At 33.6% G+C, this 13576-nt stretch overlaps 1 protein-coding gene across 6 annotated transcripts in view; it reads right to left on the bottom strand.

The window, feature by feature from the left end:
* ZDBF2 (zinc finger DBF-type containing 2) overlaps positions 1 to 13576 on the bottom strand; it is a 128031-nt gene that overhangs the window by 97564 nt on the left and 16891 nt on the right. For 5 of the 6 annotated variants that reach the window (XR_007951693.1, XM_051983703.1, XM_051983702.1 and 2 more), the window contains exons 2-7: positions 13175 to 13225; positions 11419 to 11458; positions 11012 to 11066; positions 5446 to 5570; positions 5317 to 5353; positions 4658 to 4755 (exon numbers count right to left, since the gene is read on the bottom strand). The gene's annotated coding sequence lies outside the window, so the exon portion shown is untranslated. The remainder of the gene's footprint in view (positions 1 to 4657; positions 4756 to 5316; positions 5354 to 5445; positions 5571 to 11011; positions 11067 to 11418; positions 11459 to 13174; positions 13226 to 13576) is intronic. The other variant, XM_051983701.1, reaches the window with a different exon arrangement.

A 13576-nucleotide genomic window follows, 5' to 3' on the forward strand; every position in this document is an offset into this window, starting at 1 on the left:
AATGTAATAAATAAAGGTAGATAAGAACTTTCTCTGACTATTCATCAATAAGTTTTTATTTCAGTTACTTCTTATGTATTAGGCACTGAGCTAAGCACTGTGAATATAAACATTTTAACAATTTCTGCTTTCAAAGGGTTTTCACTTTACTCAAGGAGACAACTTGCACATATTTAAGTGTATGTGTAGTAAAAATAAGACGATTAAAAACAAAGTACTTAGGAAGAAAGGGCAACAGAAGGGAATAGAAAGGGTTTTTAATGTAGGTGAGACCTGAACTGGATCTTGAAGGAAAAGAGAGATTCTGTGAGATAAAAGTTAAGAAGAAGTACATTTTAGACATGGGGGTCAGCCTGAAGAAAGGCAGAGATTAGAAATGGAGTGCCATGTAAAAAGAATAGGAGACTGTTCAGCTCAACAGGAAGAAAAATAACTAAATGAGGTTTTTCTTTAATGAAGCTATCATTTCAAATCTCAGAGTTGCTTCGGACCTTGCCCTGGAAGCAAATAGTCAGCATATGAGAGGAGCAGGACTTGAAGCTAAGAGCTTTTGGTTTCCAGGTGATCTTTTTACCCCATTGCACCACACTATCTTTCACTATCTTTTTCATCTAATTTGTTGAGTACCCTTTGGAGGCATGAAGGTTTCTCTAGAACTTTTTCATTCCTCTTTTTTCCTTCACTGGAATTACTTCTGTTTAATCATCAAAATAAAATTCCTACATGTTTCACATTACTCCTGGACTAATAACTTCTCCCTAAGATTCTGAATATATTCAAAGGAATTTTACCTTTTTTTTTTCTCTGAATATGTAATCTCTTCTCCCACTACAATATGTATTCAACCATGCCCAGCTTTCATTCTCTTTTTTTTTAACTCTAAAATAAAGTCATAAGCTCCTTCCAAAGGCTTCAACATTTCTACTCAGCCAACAAATGAATCCATACTAATCATAATCAAGTCTAGAGTAGCATTTCTTCTTTTCCCAGCTTCCATCATTTTAAACATATAACTCTCTCACCAAGCAAAGACAAAATAGCCCTTGGCAAACTTGAATTTCTAATGTAGACAAAAAGAAGTTTGCTAAAATATTAAGTGACATTTAAAGAGATGACAAATATAATGATTTTAAGGAGAACACTTCTATGGTATAGATTTTGTAAAAAGATTAAATAGGGAGTCCCTGGAGTTGACCAAAAATGGCAGAGACTGGTCAGACTTTTAGGAAATCATTTTGATAGGTTGAGTGAAGAATTAATTGAATGACAGAGAAGATCAACCGAAAGACCAAGTGTGAAGTGAAAAAGACCTATACCAGGATAGTGTCAGAGGAAAGAAGACAAGGACAGATGTTATGACACTATAATCAACAGCACTTGGTAATTGATTAGATATGGAGAGTAGTACAGGGAATTGACTAAGGAGAGAAAGATGAGGGGTTGTGACCTTGGGAAACTATAGTTAGAAATAGGAGACTAGAGGGAAGAGAAAGAAAGAAAAGGTCAGCTTGGACAAACCTGAGACCCATCCCCATAAAGATAATAACTAAATATATGGGAGGACAAGAACACTAAGGGATGCTGCACAGAACCACAGGGGACTCCTAAGTAAGCCACGTGGGACCTGGATGGGCAACTAACAACAGAGACTAGAAGGGGTAGTGCAACAAACAGGCAAAACAGGAGATAAAAACACAAAAATCTAGAGAATTATTAAAAAGAGGGAGCTGAAGAACCATCTCAAAAGGCTGCTGAGAGTTCAAGAAGAAAACAGATTAAGAAAAAGACTTTGATCTAGAAATTAAAGGGATCATGGGTAGATTTGAGAGGAGCAGTTCCCATTGAATGATGAAATCAAGAAGCCAGAATACTTCTTGGGAATTTAGAAGAAAATGAGTGGGGAAGAAGTGGAAGAACTGATTACAGATGGCCATCTTAAGAAGTCTGGTCATCAAAATGTGGCAGCCCATTTTGTAGTGGCTAGATACTGGAAAATGAATGGATGCCCATCAATGGGAGAATGGTTGGGTAAATTGTAATATATGAATGTTATGGAATATTATTGTTCTGTTAGAAATGACTAGCAGGATGAATAGAGAGGCTTGGAAAGATATACATGAACTTATTATGAGTGAAATGAGCAGAACCAGGAGATCATTATACACTTCAACAACAATACTGTACAAAAGTATTTTGATGTATTTTGATGGGAGTGGATAACTTTTAACAAAGAAAAGATCTAATTCAGTTCCAATTGATTAATGATGGACAGAATCAGCTACACCTAAAGAAGGAACACTGGGAAATGAGTGTCAACTGTTGGCATTTTTGTTTTTCTTCCGAGGTTATTTTACCTTCTGAATCCAATTCTTCCTATGCAACAAGAGAACTGTATGTATCTACACACTTATATTATATCTAGGATATACTATAACATATTTAACATGTATAAGATTGCCTGCCATCTAGAGGAGGGGGTAAAGGGAGAGAAGGGAAAAGTCGGAACAGAAGTGAGTGCAAGGGATAATGTTGTAAAAAAAATTACCCATACATATGTACTGTCAATAAAAAGTTATGATAAATTTTTTTTTAAATTAAAAAAAAAAAAAAAAGTCTGGCCATGAAAGGAAGGAGTGATAAATAACAATAGGTAGTAGACAAGATCAGACCAAGTGAGGTTTTTATAAGGATGAAGGAGATATGAATGTATTTGTAGGCATCAGAGAAGCAACCAGCAGAGAAGAGACTGAAAATTAGTGAGAGAGAGAGAGAGAGAGAGAGAGAGAGAGAGAGGATAATAGTTACTGGGGCCTATCAACTGAAGAAGACAGGATGAAATCAGATAAATTATGTACACAGAAAGGTCTGCCTTGACAGAAAAGGCTACCTTTTCATTTTAGACAGGTGGTAGAAATAGTAGCAGAAAGTATTTGAACAAAATAAGATAAATCATAATTATGATCAAGAAGAATTTGAATTATATCTAATTTTTTTTTACTAAGTCAAGAATTGCATAATTTATTTGAGTAACACTGCCATTAAAAAAAGAATGAAACCCAAAATGCGGTTATGAAGAAAATTCATTTAGAAAACAAATTCCCTACCTATATCAGATAACTGAAATCACTGCATTTTATATCATTTTATAATTACTGAGGAGTTTCTTAAAGGCAAAAACCTAATCACTTCCAATTTTCTTATGAAGGCAGTTATTAATTGTAATGAACAATCACAGCCATACAAGTGCCAAAACACATTTCTGTTCTCTGTAGAAGAGGAGCAAACAGTGGGTGCATATCTGTCAGAAGCACTTGCTACACCAACTGTTTTTGATTTACTGTTTTTCTGTGTTACAAAGTTGAGTTCAATGGTGGAAACTGGAGGAAGGGGGGCAGAAAAAGATTATGGGTAAAAACAGAAAGCATCAATAAATAAACTAAAGTAAAATTATAAGTGTCCCTTTCCCACATTGTAATCTACAAAGCTACAATAAAAATATATTTAGTGTAAGGGACTCATTCATTCTTTGAGAATTGCCTCAGTACTTCAAATAACTTTTCACCTGGAAGAAGCCACACAAATGTGAGAATTCTAGAGATTCTCCCAAAGGTTTATAATCTACACAAAAGGTCATGGTGTACCCCAGTTCAGTCTAGTATCACTTATTTTTATGTGACTATGACCCTCAAAAGGGGATCAAAATTACAACCTACCTTGCAAGGTTGCAATGAGAATCAAATGAGATCAATATCTCTAAAAAGCTCAGCACAATACCTGGCAGATTTTTAAAATTAAATAGTATTTTTCTGACCCATAGTGAATTTTAATCAAACTGCTTAATTATTTGATTATCTACCTGAGTTCTCAACTACAATCTTCAAAGTTCTTAAAGCTTTTTTTCATAAGGCTCGATCAACAAGAATGTGATGTTTTAATAATAATGTTTCCTATACTGTCTGATGGCATAAATTATTAAATACTAGTGCTAATGGAGAGAAATTATGACATTTCTTGTGAGACTTTCAAATATAGACTATCCACTAAAAGCAGAGGAATAGCTAAATCTCAAAGTTGTTCACTCTAATTCTATTTATGAGTATGCTGTTTTTCTCTTTTCCCTTTACAAAATTAGCAGACTAATGAAGCAGGTAAAGAACTACAAATACATGAAGAGGATAACTGCTGGAGCAACTGGGCAGGAAAAAAAAACAACACTAAAAAACATTCTAAAATGCACTAGTGCTAGAGAAGAAAGCCCCAGGTTATAGCCTGAAAAAACAGATGAATGCTTTTTGACAATTTTGCTTTATATTTTTCTTTCTGAAAAGAAAAATGAAAGGCATTTAATTAAATAAAAGTGTCTGCTGAATACTTTTAAGCCCATGAGAGGGAAAAAAAAAATCTTCATTTAAGATTCTTATCTTTTTAATTTTGTGTTTCCTAGTCTCAAATCCAAAATTCAACAAGTGGCTCCCATGTGCAATGAAATTTTCTAGGCCTTGCAGACAGAGAAATAAGATATGTTCCTTTCTTTCAAAAAACTTAACTACCTAATATCAAAAGCTTCATAGCATCACAAATGCAAAGCTGAATTTGAAGAGGTTGCTCATTTTACTGAGGAAATGAAAACCCAAGAAGTTTAAATAACTTGACTTACCCAACATCATACTGGTAGTAAGTGGGAATACAGGCAGTAAGTCAGGAAGTAAATTCAGGTCTTCTGACTAGATCCAGCACTCTTGCTGTTGCACTACACTGAGATTAAAAAGGTAAATAAATCACAAGGAAATCAATCAACAACCATTTATTAATAAGCACAAAGCTAGAAGACAAGAGTTTACAGATTGTCTGCAAAATCAGAATAACACCATGGAGTAGAATAGAAACTTTTTTATTTACTAAAAAAGTCATAACAAGAAATTAAGATACTTGTGTTTACTGTCTAACAGTATTCACCAAAAATTGTATTTTTAAAAAAAACACTAAAATTTGGAAACTTACCAGAAATGTTAAAATACCTACAAGAAAATTAAAGTTCATAACTTGTATCAAGTTAGACAATGTAAAATATATCAAAATATTTAAATTTAAAATGGGTTATGTTCATAAAAGATCTTTAATTTTTTCATGGAACTCCCTTACTTTGAGGAGATGAGTTTTCCCGTAACCCAGAGTACAAAAAAACCTTAAATCATAAATGCATTCTAACTCAAACTGAGGGAAAAAATAATACATTTTTTTTATATCTACATGCAAATTTAATATTTCATTTTCACATGCAATACAAAAGAAGTAGTAGGTGCCTACTTTTCTTACCAGAATATGATACAGTGTTGGTATTTTCATCAATAACCTGTTGGAAAGATAAGTACAAAGGGCCCAAATTGCCAATTTAGTTTTATTAAGTCTTAAATATAAACTAAAGGAAGATTATTAGATACTAACCTTAATAGTAGCCCTTTCCCCCATAAAATAAGACTATTTCAAATATATCAGACATTAGATTTCAAAGTTGTAGTCTTTCTTCAGTCTCAGGACTTTAAGTCAATACAAACATCTGAGTTGGAAACCTAAAAATGCAGAAAAACACAAGAGTCATTGTTTACGGACATTTTCTAGCAATCATTAAGAAAATGTTAAATTTCTTAAAACTGTCCTAACCATAAATCTACTTTATATTTATGAAAAACTGATTAACAAGGTATTAATTTTTATATAAAAGACAAATAGCAAACCAGTTCCACTTGTTTAGTGATGAAGAGAGCCATCTATTCCCAGACAGAGAACCGTGGAAACAGTGTGGAACACAACATAGCATTCTCACTCTCTCTGTTGTTATTTGCTTGCATTTTGTTTTCTTTCTCAGTTTTTCTTTTCCTTCCTTCTTCATCTGATTTTTCTTGTGCAGCAAGATAACTGTATAAATATGTATACATATATTGGATTTAACATGTATTTCAACATATTTAACATGTATTGGACTACCTGTCACCTAGGGGAGAGAGTGGAGTAAAGGAGGGGAAAATTTGGAACAAAAGGTTTTGCAAGGGTCAATGTTGGAAAAATTATCCATGTATATGCTTTGTAAATAAAAAATAAAAAAGAAACAAATCTATATCATGTAAGACACAGTACCAATGTATCATGGTGACCTTCTTTTCAAAAAGTTTAACTGGAAAAGGAAGATATAAGTTAATTATAAAACTAAATATCATAGCTACCCAACTACTCAGAATCTAGCTTAATTGCAATTTCTTTCATCTAGGATAAGCAAAGAACCAGGAATAAGCAAAAGTAATCTAACTGATGTGGAACATGGACATTAATCAGCAACTTTAATCTATCCAACCAGTTTCCATTGCCACAGAGTTAAACCAACTTAGGAGACTATGCTAATTAGCATATTTTAAGATATTCACAGAGCCAAAGTTATATGGACTCTATCAGACCCTTTGTTAGCCCCTCCCCAAATCTCCCCTAACTCTTCCCCTTATTCCCTAGACCCTGCCTTTATTTCCCTATTTTCCCCTCCAACTATAAAAGCCCCACTGCTAGAAGCCCACTGCTTAATTATATATTATATATATTGTCTTGCTTAGTCACATTTGGGTGAACCCGTGTACCATTTCATGTAACAAATGGAATCCTTTGGCCATGATAAATCAGTTCATGTCTTGAACTATTCTCCCATCTAATAACATGGTATTTCATTTAAATTATACTATTTCATAACCACCTATATAATGCATCCATCCATTCAATCAACATTTATTAAGTGTCTACTGTGTAAGAATCTATAGGCTAAACCAGGGGTCCTCAAACTTTTTAAATAGGGGGCCAGTTCACTGTCCCTCAGACTGTTGGAGGGCCAGACTATAGTAAAAACAAAACTTTGTTTTATAGACCTTTAAATAAAGAATTTTCATAGCCCTGGGTGAGGGGGCTGGCCATAGTCTGAGGACCCCTGGGTTAAACACTGAAAGAGAAAGTTTAAAGACACACCTATCATCATCAAAGTAATCACAAATAACTAACAGACAACATTATAAAATATAACAGTGTTGCATACAAAATGCCAAATAAATGAAATCCAGAGGGAAAATAAGTGATACCAAAAACTTCATGTACCAAGCTCATGTATTTTATAGTTAAGTGCAGCTTGCTCACAAGTAAAACTAATTTTTTTATTAATACCATCACTCAATAAGTATTAACTAAGAAATAACTGTGATCTCAGGTATTGTGCTAGGAATCGGGAATATAAGTACAAAAAAAGAAACAATTCCTAAATCGAATAAGCTTAGATTTTTAAGGAGGAAAGAAGTACATATAAAATACATACAATATAATTAGAAAACTAACAAAATACAAGTATATACAAAATAATGGAGCACAAAAAGTTTTAGGAAAAATACTAGCAGTTGGAGAAATCAGAAAAGTCTTTTCTCCCTTTTCCACCTCCCCCTTACATTGAAAAGAAAAAAAACTCTTCAAAGAAATATGATTAGTAAGGCAAACAAATTTTCCCAATGGCCACATCAAAAATGCACCCTCGTTTCATCAGACCTGCCAGAAATATGTAGCATCTATCATCACTGGTACTTGGAATTATGGCTGGCCGTTAAAATTATCAATGTTTTTAAGTCCTTCATAAATTGTCTTTATGATGCTTCTATTATTGTATAAATTGTTGTTCTGATTCTGCTTATTTCATTCTGCATGACTTTTCCCATATTTCTCTGAAATTATCCCTTTTGTCACTTCCTGTGGCATAACAGTATTTGATTACATTCACATAACTAAGCTATATCTTAAAAAGTAGAGAGGGATTCTGCAGTGGAAATAAGAAGATTTGTCCTTCACTCTCGAAGAGGATCATGACATGAGAAAAGTGATGTCATGATCTGCAAGTGAGCTGAATTTAAGTGAGAGTGAAAAGACACTAACCTTACTTTCCTCCAGAGCCATCTGGGTCCAGTGGTAAGGTATAGATTAACACAGCTAGAGATGGCCCTAGATGCTGTGAGAGACCTTGGCCTTTTTGAGCTAAGAGCAGTCTTCCCAGGTCTCACTTTGTCTGAAGCAAAGCCCATTCAGTGATTAAGGCTAAGTAAGAAATGAGACAGAGAATGGCCTCTTTTACCTAGTTTAAAACACAACTGGGAGAAAATCCTCAGGGATTTTGACCAAAATAGAAAACAATTGTGGACTCACTCAGCCATCAGAGTCCAACAATGACCAAAAAGAGGTTTGAGCTGGGACCTACTGTCAGCCAATCAAGGAGAGCCAAAGGGATTTGGGGTTCTTTTGTTTGTTTGGTTCTGCTGAGGCAATTGGGGTTAAGTGACTTGCCCAGGGTGACACAACTAGGAAGTATTAAAGGTCTAAGGCTGGATTTGAACTCAGGTCCTCCTGACTTCAGGGCTGTTGCTCTATCCACTACACCATCTAGCTGCCCCTTAAGGCATGATTCTTTAAAAAAAAAAAAAAAAAAATCTAGTACATAATCCCCAAGATCTCTCAAGAGGTTTCTGCGTCAAAGCTTGTATTGTTTTGTGCATGAGACTGTACACTGAAGGCATTTGTCCTTCCTTCTCCAAGAGGACCATGACTTCACAGAGTTGATGCCATAACTTGCAAGGCAGTGAGGCAGAGCTACGAAAAGTCACTTGCCCCACTCTCTCAGAGGTCATTTGGGTCCTTTGAGAATATACAGATCAGGATAGCTGGAGAAAGCAGTCAGTCATGAGGGACAGCCAATGCAAAAGAACCAATACTCGAGAAGGATTATCATGTTTGACCAACAGAAGGCTAGTTTGGCAGGACTGCAAAGATTGGGGAGGAGAGTAAAAGCCCAATGAAACTGGAAAGACAGGACAAGGAAAGTTACATAGGGCTTTAAGAGCTAAACAGAGGTGGTTTTATATTTTGTCCTAGAGCAGCTATATAGAGCTAAGAGCAGTCACAATGTCAGATTTGTACTTAAAGAAAAATATTTTGACAGCTATGTGTAGGACACATAGGCCCATTAAGGTGGTTGTTGCAATACACAGTTCTAGGGGTCTAGGGGTCAGACCAACCATGAAAAATTAAGATTTCAAATAAGGTGTTAATAGCAGTGCTTAAAAATAACCAAAGTAACCAAACAACTATGGAGTGTTCTCAACCTCTTCTTCTCTTCCCACCACACACACACACACACACACACACACACACACACACACATACATATATGGACAACTTAAAGAGCCTAAGATATTCCTGAGAAAAAAGGCATTACTCTTAGTAATGGAGAAGAAAAAATAAAAATATCATGCTTAATCACATATTATGTATGTAGCCTATAACTTTTATCAGAATGTGATAAAGCCAATACTAAAACCGTCTTTAGGAGAAGTGAAATAGACTAGAAGCAGCAGCTGAGTATATCTAAATTCCAGGTCCATTCCAGAAATAGTGCCATTGTGATAATTGTCCGAAGTGGGCAACACAGTACAGCAGAAAGAGCACTGGCTTCAAAGCATCTGGATTCAAACAGGAACTTGGGCCTTAGACTAAAACTCCAGGGGCCAGTTATTTTATATAGATGCATGATCTTCCTTTGGAAAATATGGATCATAATTTCATGAATAATGCCAATATGTAATTTATGCTACAGTCAGTAATACACTCTAAGAGTATATACTACCAAAGCAAAAAGATGTTAGTGCAGACAGATAGGAACCAGACAGCTTCCTGACTGTCTCCTTGCTTTGTTTCTCATCCCTCCACTCTGTCCTTAGTGATGCTGCCGCTAAAGTAATTTTCTTTATGTGCTGATCAGATCATATGACCAACCTGACTAACTCCAGTGGTTTCTTTTATCTTTAAAATAAAATGTAAATTTTGCATACAGGCCTCTATAACCTGGCCCCATCTGAACTTGCTAGTATTAGGGGGCATCACCATACCTGCGCTCTGTCTGCTCCTTACTCCCCACATTCTCTTTCCTGTTCCAAAGCCTTAGCTCCAACAATACCTCAAACATGGACCATCCACTCCCTGACTTACTTCTACTTTAAAGTCCCTTTCTTCCTTTCAGATACAGCCCAGGTCTTTCCTGGGCTTTCATCTACACAAAGCTTTTCCTGATCCTCAGATTCTAGTGCCCTCCGTATAATAAACATATATATATATATATATATATATATATATGTTTATCAGCTTATTTAATACTACATTATAATGTATTATAGATTACATTATATATAATGTATTAATTATATATTTATTATTAATTATATATTAATATATTGTTATTATATTATTATAATAATATTATTATATTATTATAATAATATAATAATATTGTATTATGTTAATTATAATATTAATTATTATGTTATTATTAATTATTATTATAATAATTAATTATAGATTATACATACATATATGTATGTGTGTATATACATATACATGTGTGTATATAAATATATAAAACAAAATTAAATACATATACACACAAAATAATTAGGTAGAAACATTTGGTAGGTAGAAACATATATACATGTTTCTACACACACACACACACACACACACACACACACACACCCTTGATTCCCCCAGCAAATAAGCTCACAGTTAGTATGGAATAAAATGTGCTACCCACCTCTGTTGAAGAAGAGGAATCAAGAAAACAGAATGAGATAGATGTAAAAACACCAATGCAGAATGGTGTTTTGTTTGCTTATACATGCTGTGACAAGAGTTTTCTTTTTCTTACTTTTTTTAAAGACATACAAAGAAAAAAAATAAGAGGCTGAAAAAATTTACTATGCTTTAAGTAAATCCAAAAAAGCAGCAGCTGCAATCATGCTAACAAAGCAAAAACAAGTATTTAAAACATAAAAAGGATTAACAAAGAAAACTATATTACACTGTAAGAACCAGAGACAACAAACCAATGTCAATATTAAACTCATATTCTCCAACTAACTGAGGTTAAGATCTAAATTCACATAATGAACATTACCTGAGCTACAAGACGACAAGAATTTTTGGTGTCTCTCCCTCACTTCTGGATAAATCTAATGAAAAGATAAAACAAATGAGAAAATACAGACCTGAACAAATTGCTAAAGAAGCTAGACCTAAAAAAACTTATGGCATATTATAAATAAGACTGTAAAACAATATTTGTATTTCCTAGCACCAGAATGAACATTTTACTTTTGACCACATGAGAGATATTATTAACAAATGAAAAACAGTAGAAATATAGACACAACCCTACAGACAAAACTAATAAAAATAGTCATTGGTTCTAGGATCACAAACAAAAGATTCAGAGATTTAACAATAATAATCTAATGAGGGTGTCAAAGAACAAATCATAGAAACAATAGTTATGTGTGAGAAAATGATAATGAAAAAACATACCAAAATTTTGAAGGTTCAGGTAAAGCATCCTTAAATAAACCTAAAATAAATATAAGAAGACAATATTGTAAATTGGAAAAGAAAAAGAATATAGATATGATAATCTATAATTAATAGATAGGAATAAATAAGCTAATAAAATCTAGATCTCCAGAAAGACTAATAAAAGTGATAAATCTTTTGCTAATCTGATTAAAACAGACAGAAAATCAAATCAATGAAATATAAAATTAACCAAGTGAAATTACAACAAAATCAGAATAAAAAGAATCATAACATATGCAGTTATGTGCCAACAAAATCGCAAACACCAAAGAAATGAGTAACTTTAAAAATATAAAATATTCAAACTATCAAAAGACCAGATAGAGACCTTCCCTAATACAATTTCAGAATAGAAAATATAACTAGTTTTAAAGGACCTACTAAAGGGGGGGAGGGGAGAGAATTGATCTGATGGATTCAAATGAGAAATTTAATTTCTCCTCTAAATTAAAGAACAGTTGGTACAAAGATTTTACCAGCTATTCTCAAAAACTAAGAAATAGAAAGAAGCCCTTTATGAAACAGACCTAAAACCTAAACCAGGGAAAAATAAAATACAAAAAAGAAAACCAAAAGCCCATATACTAATAAATAATGACTCAAAAATTTTAAACCAGAACTTGTCAGACTATTGTAATTTATCCTAGGAATTACTCATTATAGCCAAATTGGATTTATACCAGAGATGCAAGCATGATTCAACCTTAAGAAAGCTATCAACATCATTAATATTAAAAACAAATACATCCAAAACCACATGAGCATCAAGAGATGAACAGCCTTTGCCTTTGACAAAGTGCAACAGAGTCTTATGTTGAAAACCCTACAAAGATTAGGGATACAGAGATACTTTTTAGTATCATAAAAATTACCTAGATAAATCCAAAAGCAAACATCATATGTAATGTGGATACACTAGAATCTTTCCTAATACCTTGAAGCAAGGATGCCCACTCTCCCCACCATTATGTTATATAGGTCTGGAACTGCTAGCAACCATAACAAGAAAAAATAAGATATTAAAGGCATAAAGATAGGCAAAAAGGAGCTAAAACTATCAATTAACTTAAAAAACGCCCTACTGTGTACCAGGTACTGATGATACAACTTAGAAAATCCTATCAACAAAGACATTAAGACAATTATAATGGTTTCAACAAAGTTGCAGACTATTTAAACCCTCAAAAATCAACCATTTTTCTATAGAACTTTCAAATCTCAAACTATATCAAAATTATTTATTATTAGTTGGAAAAATAGAAAAATCAATGAATGGAAGAGACTGGACAAGGTAAAATCAGAAACAAGACAATTCAACAACTCATTGTTTGAGAAGCGAAAAATATGTTATCCAAGGAAAAAACTCCTTATTTGATTAAAAAAAAAATTTTTTTTGAGAAAACAAAAGTTTAGATATTAGGCTAAGACCACGAGTCCTCAAACTACGGCCACGGGCCAGATGCGGCAGCTGAGGACTTTTATCCCCCTCACTCAGAGCTATGAAGTCTCTTTATTTAAAGGCCCACAAAACAAAGTTTTTGTTTTTACTATAGTCCGGCCCTCCAACAGTCAGTAAATTGGCCCCCTATTTAAAAGTTTGAGGACACCTGGCTTAGACCAACACCTTATACCATATTTCACAATGCATTCTAAATGGATACAGGACCTTAATATCATGATAAGAATACCAGAAGGGAAGCAGATCACATACCTCATCCAGCTGTGGGTAGGAGATGTATTCTCAAGCAAACAATAGAGAAAACTACAAAAGATAAGAGAGATAATCCATATTACTTGAAACCAAAGCAGAGACAAAATCTATGTACCTAAGAAAGGAAGCAACTGAATGAGAAAAAAATCTTTGTAATAAATTACTCAGATACAAATTTGATATTCCAGATATATAAATAATTAACAAATATATGTAAGAGTAATAGCTATTCCCCAAAAGACAAAAATAAACCTTTCTTAAAAGATGTATTTACAGCCACATAAAAAACTGCTCCAAATCACTAAAGAGAAATGCAAATCAAAAACATCCTTGAGGCTTCACCTCACAGACAGAAAACTGGCAAAGCTGATTTTAAAAATGGTAATAATCAACGTTGGAGGA

The sequence above is a fragment of the Antechinus flavipes genome, chromosome 3 (assembly GCF_016432865.1).
Source record: "Antechinus flavipes isolate AdamAnt ecotype Samford, QLD, Australia chromosome 3, AdamAnt_v2, whole genome shotgun sequence".
NCBI lineage: Eukaryota > Metazoa > Chordata > Mammalia > Dasyuromorphia > Dasyuridae > Antechinus > Antechinus flavipes.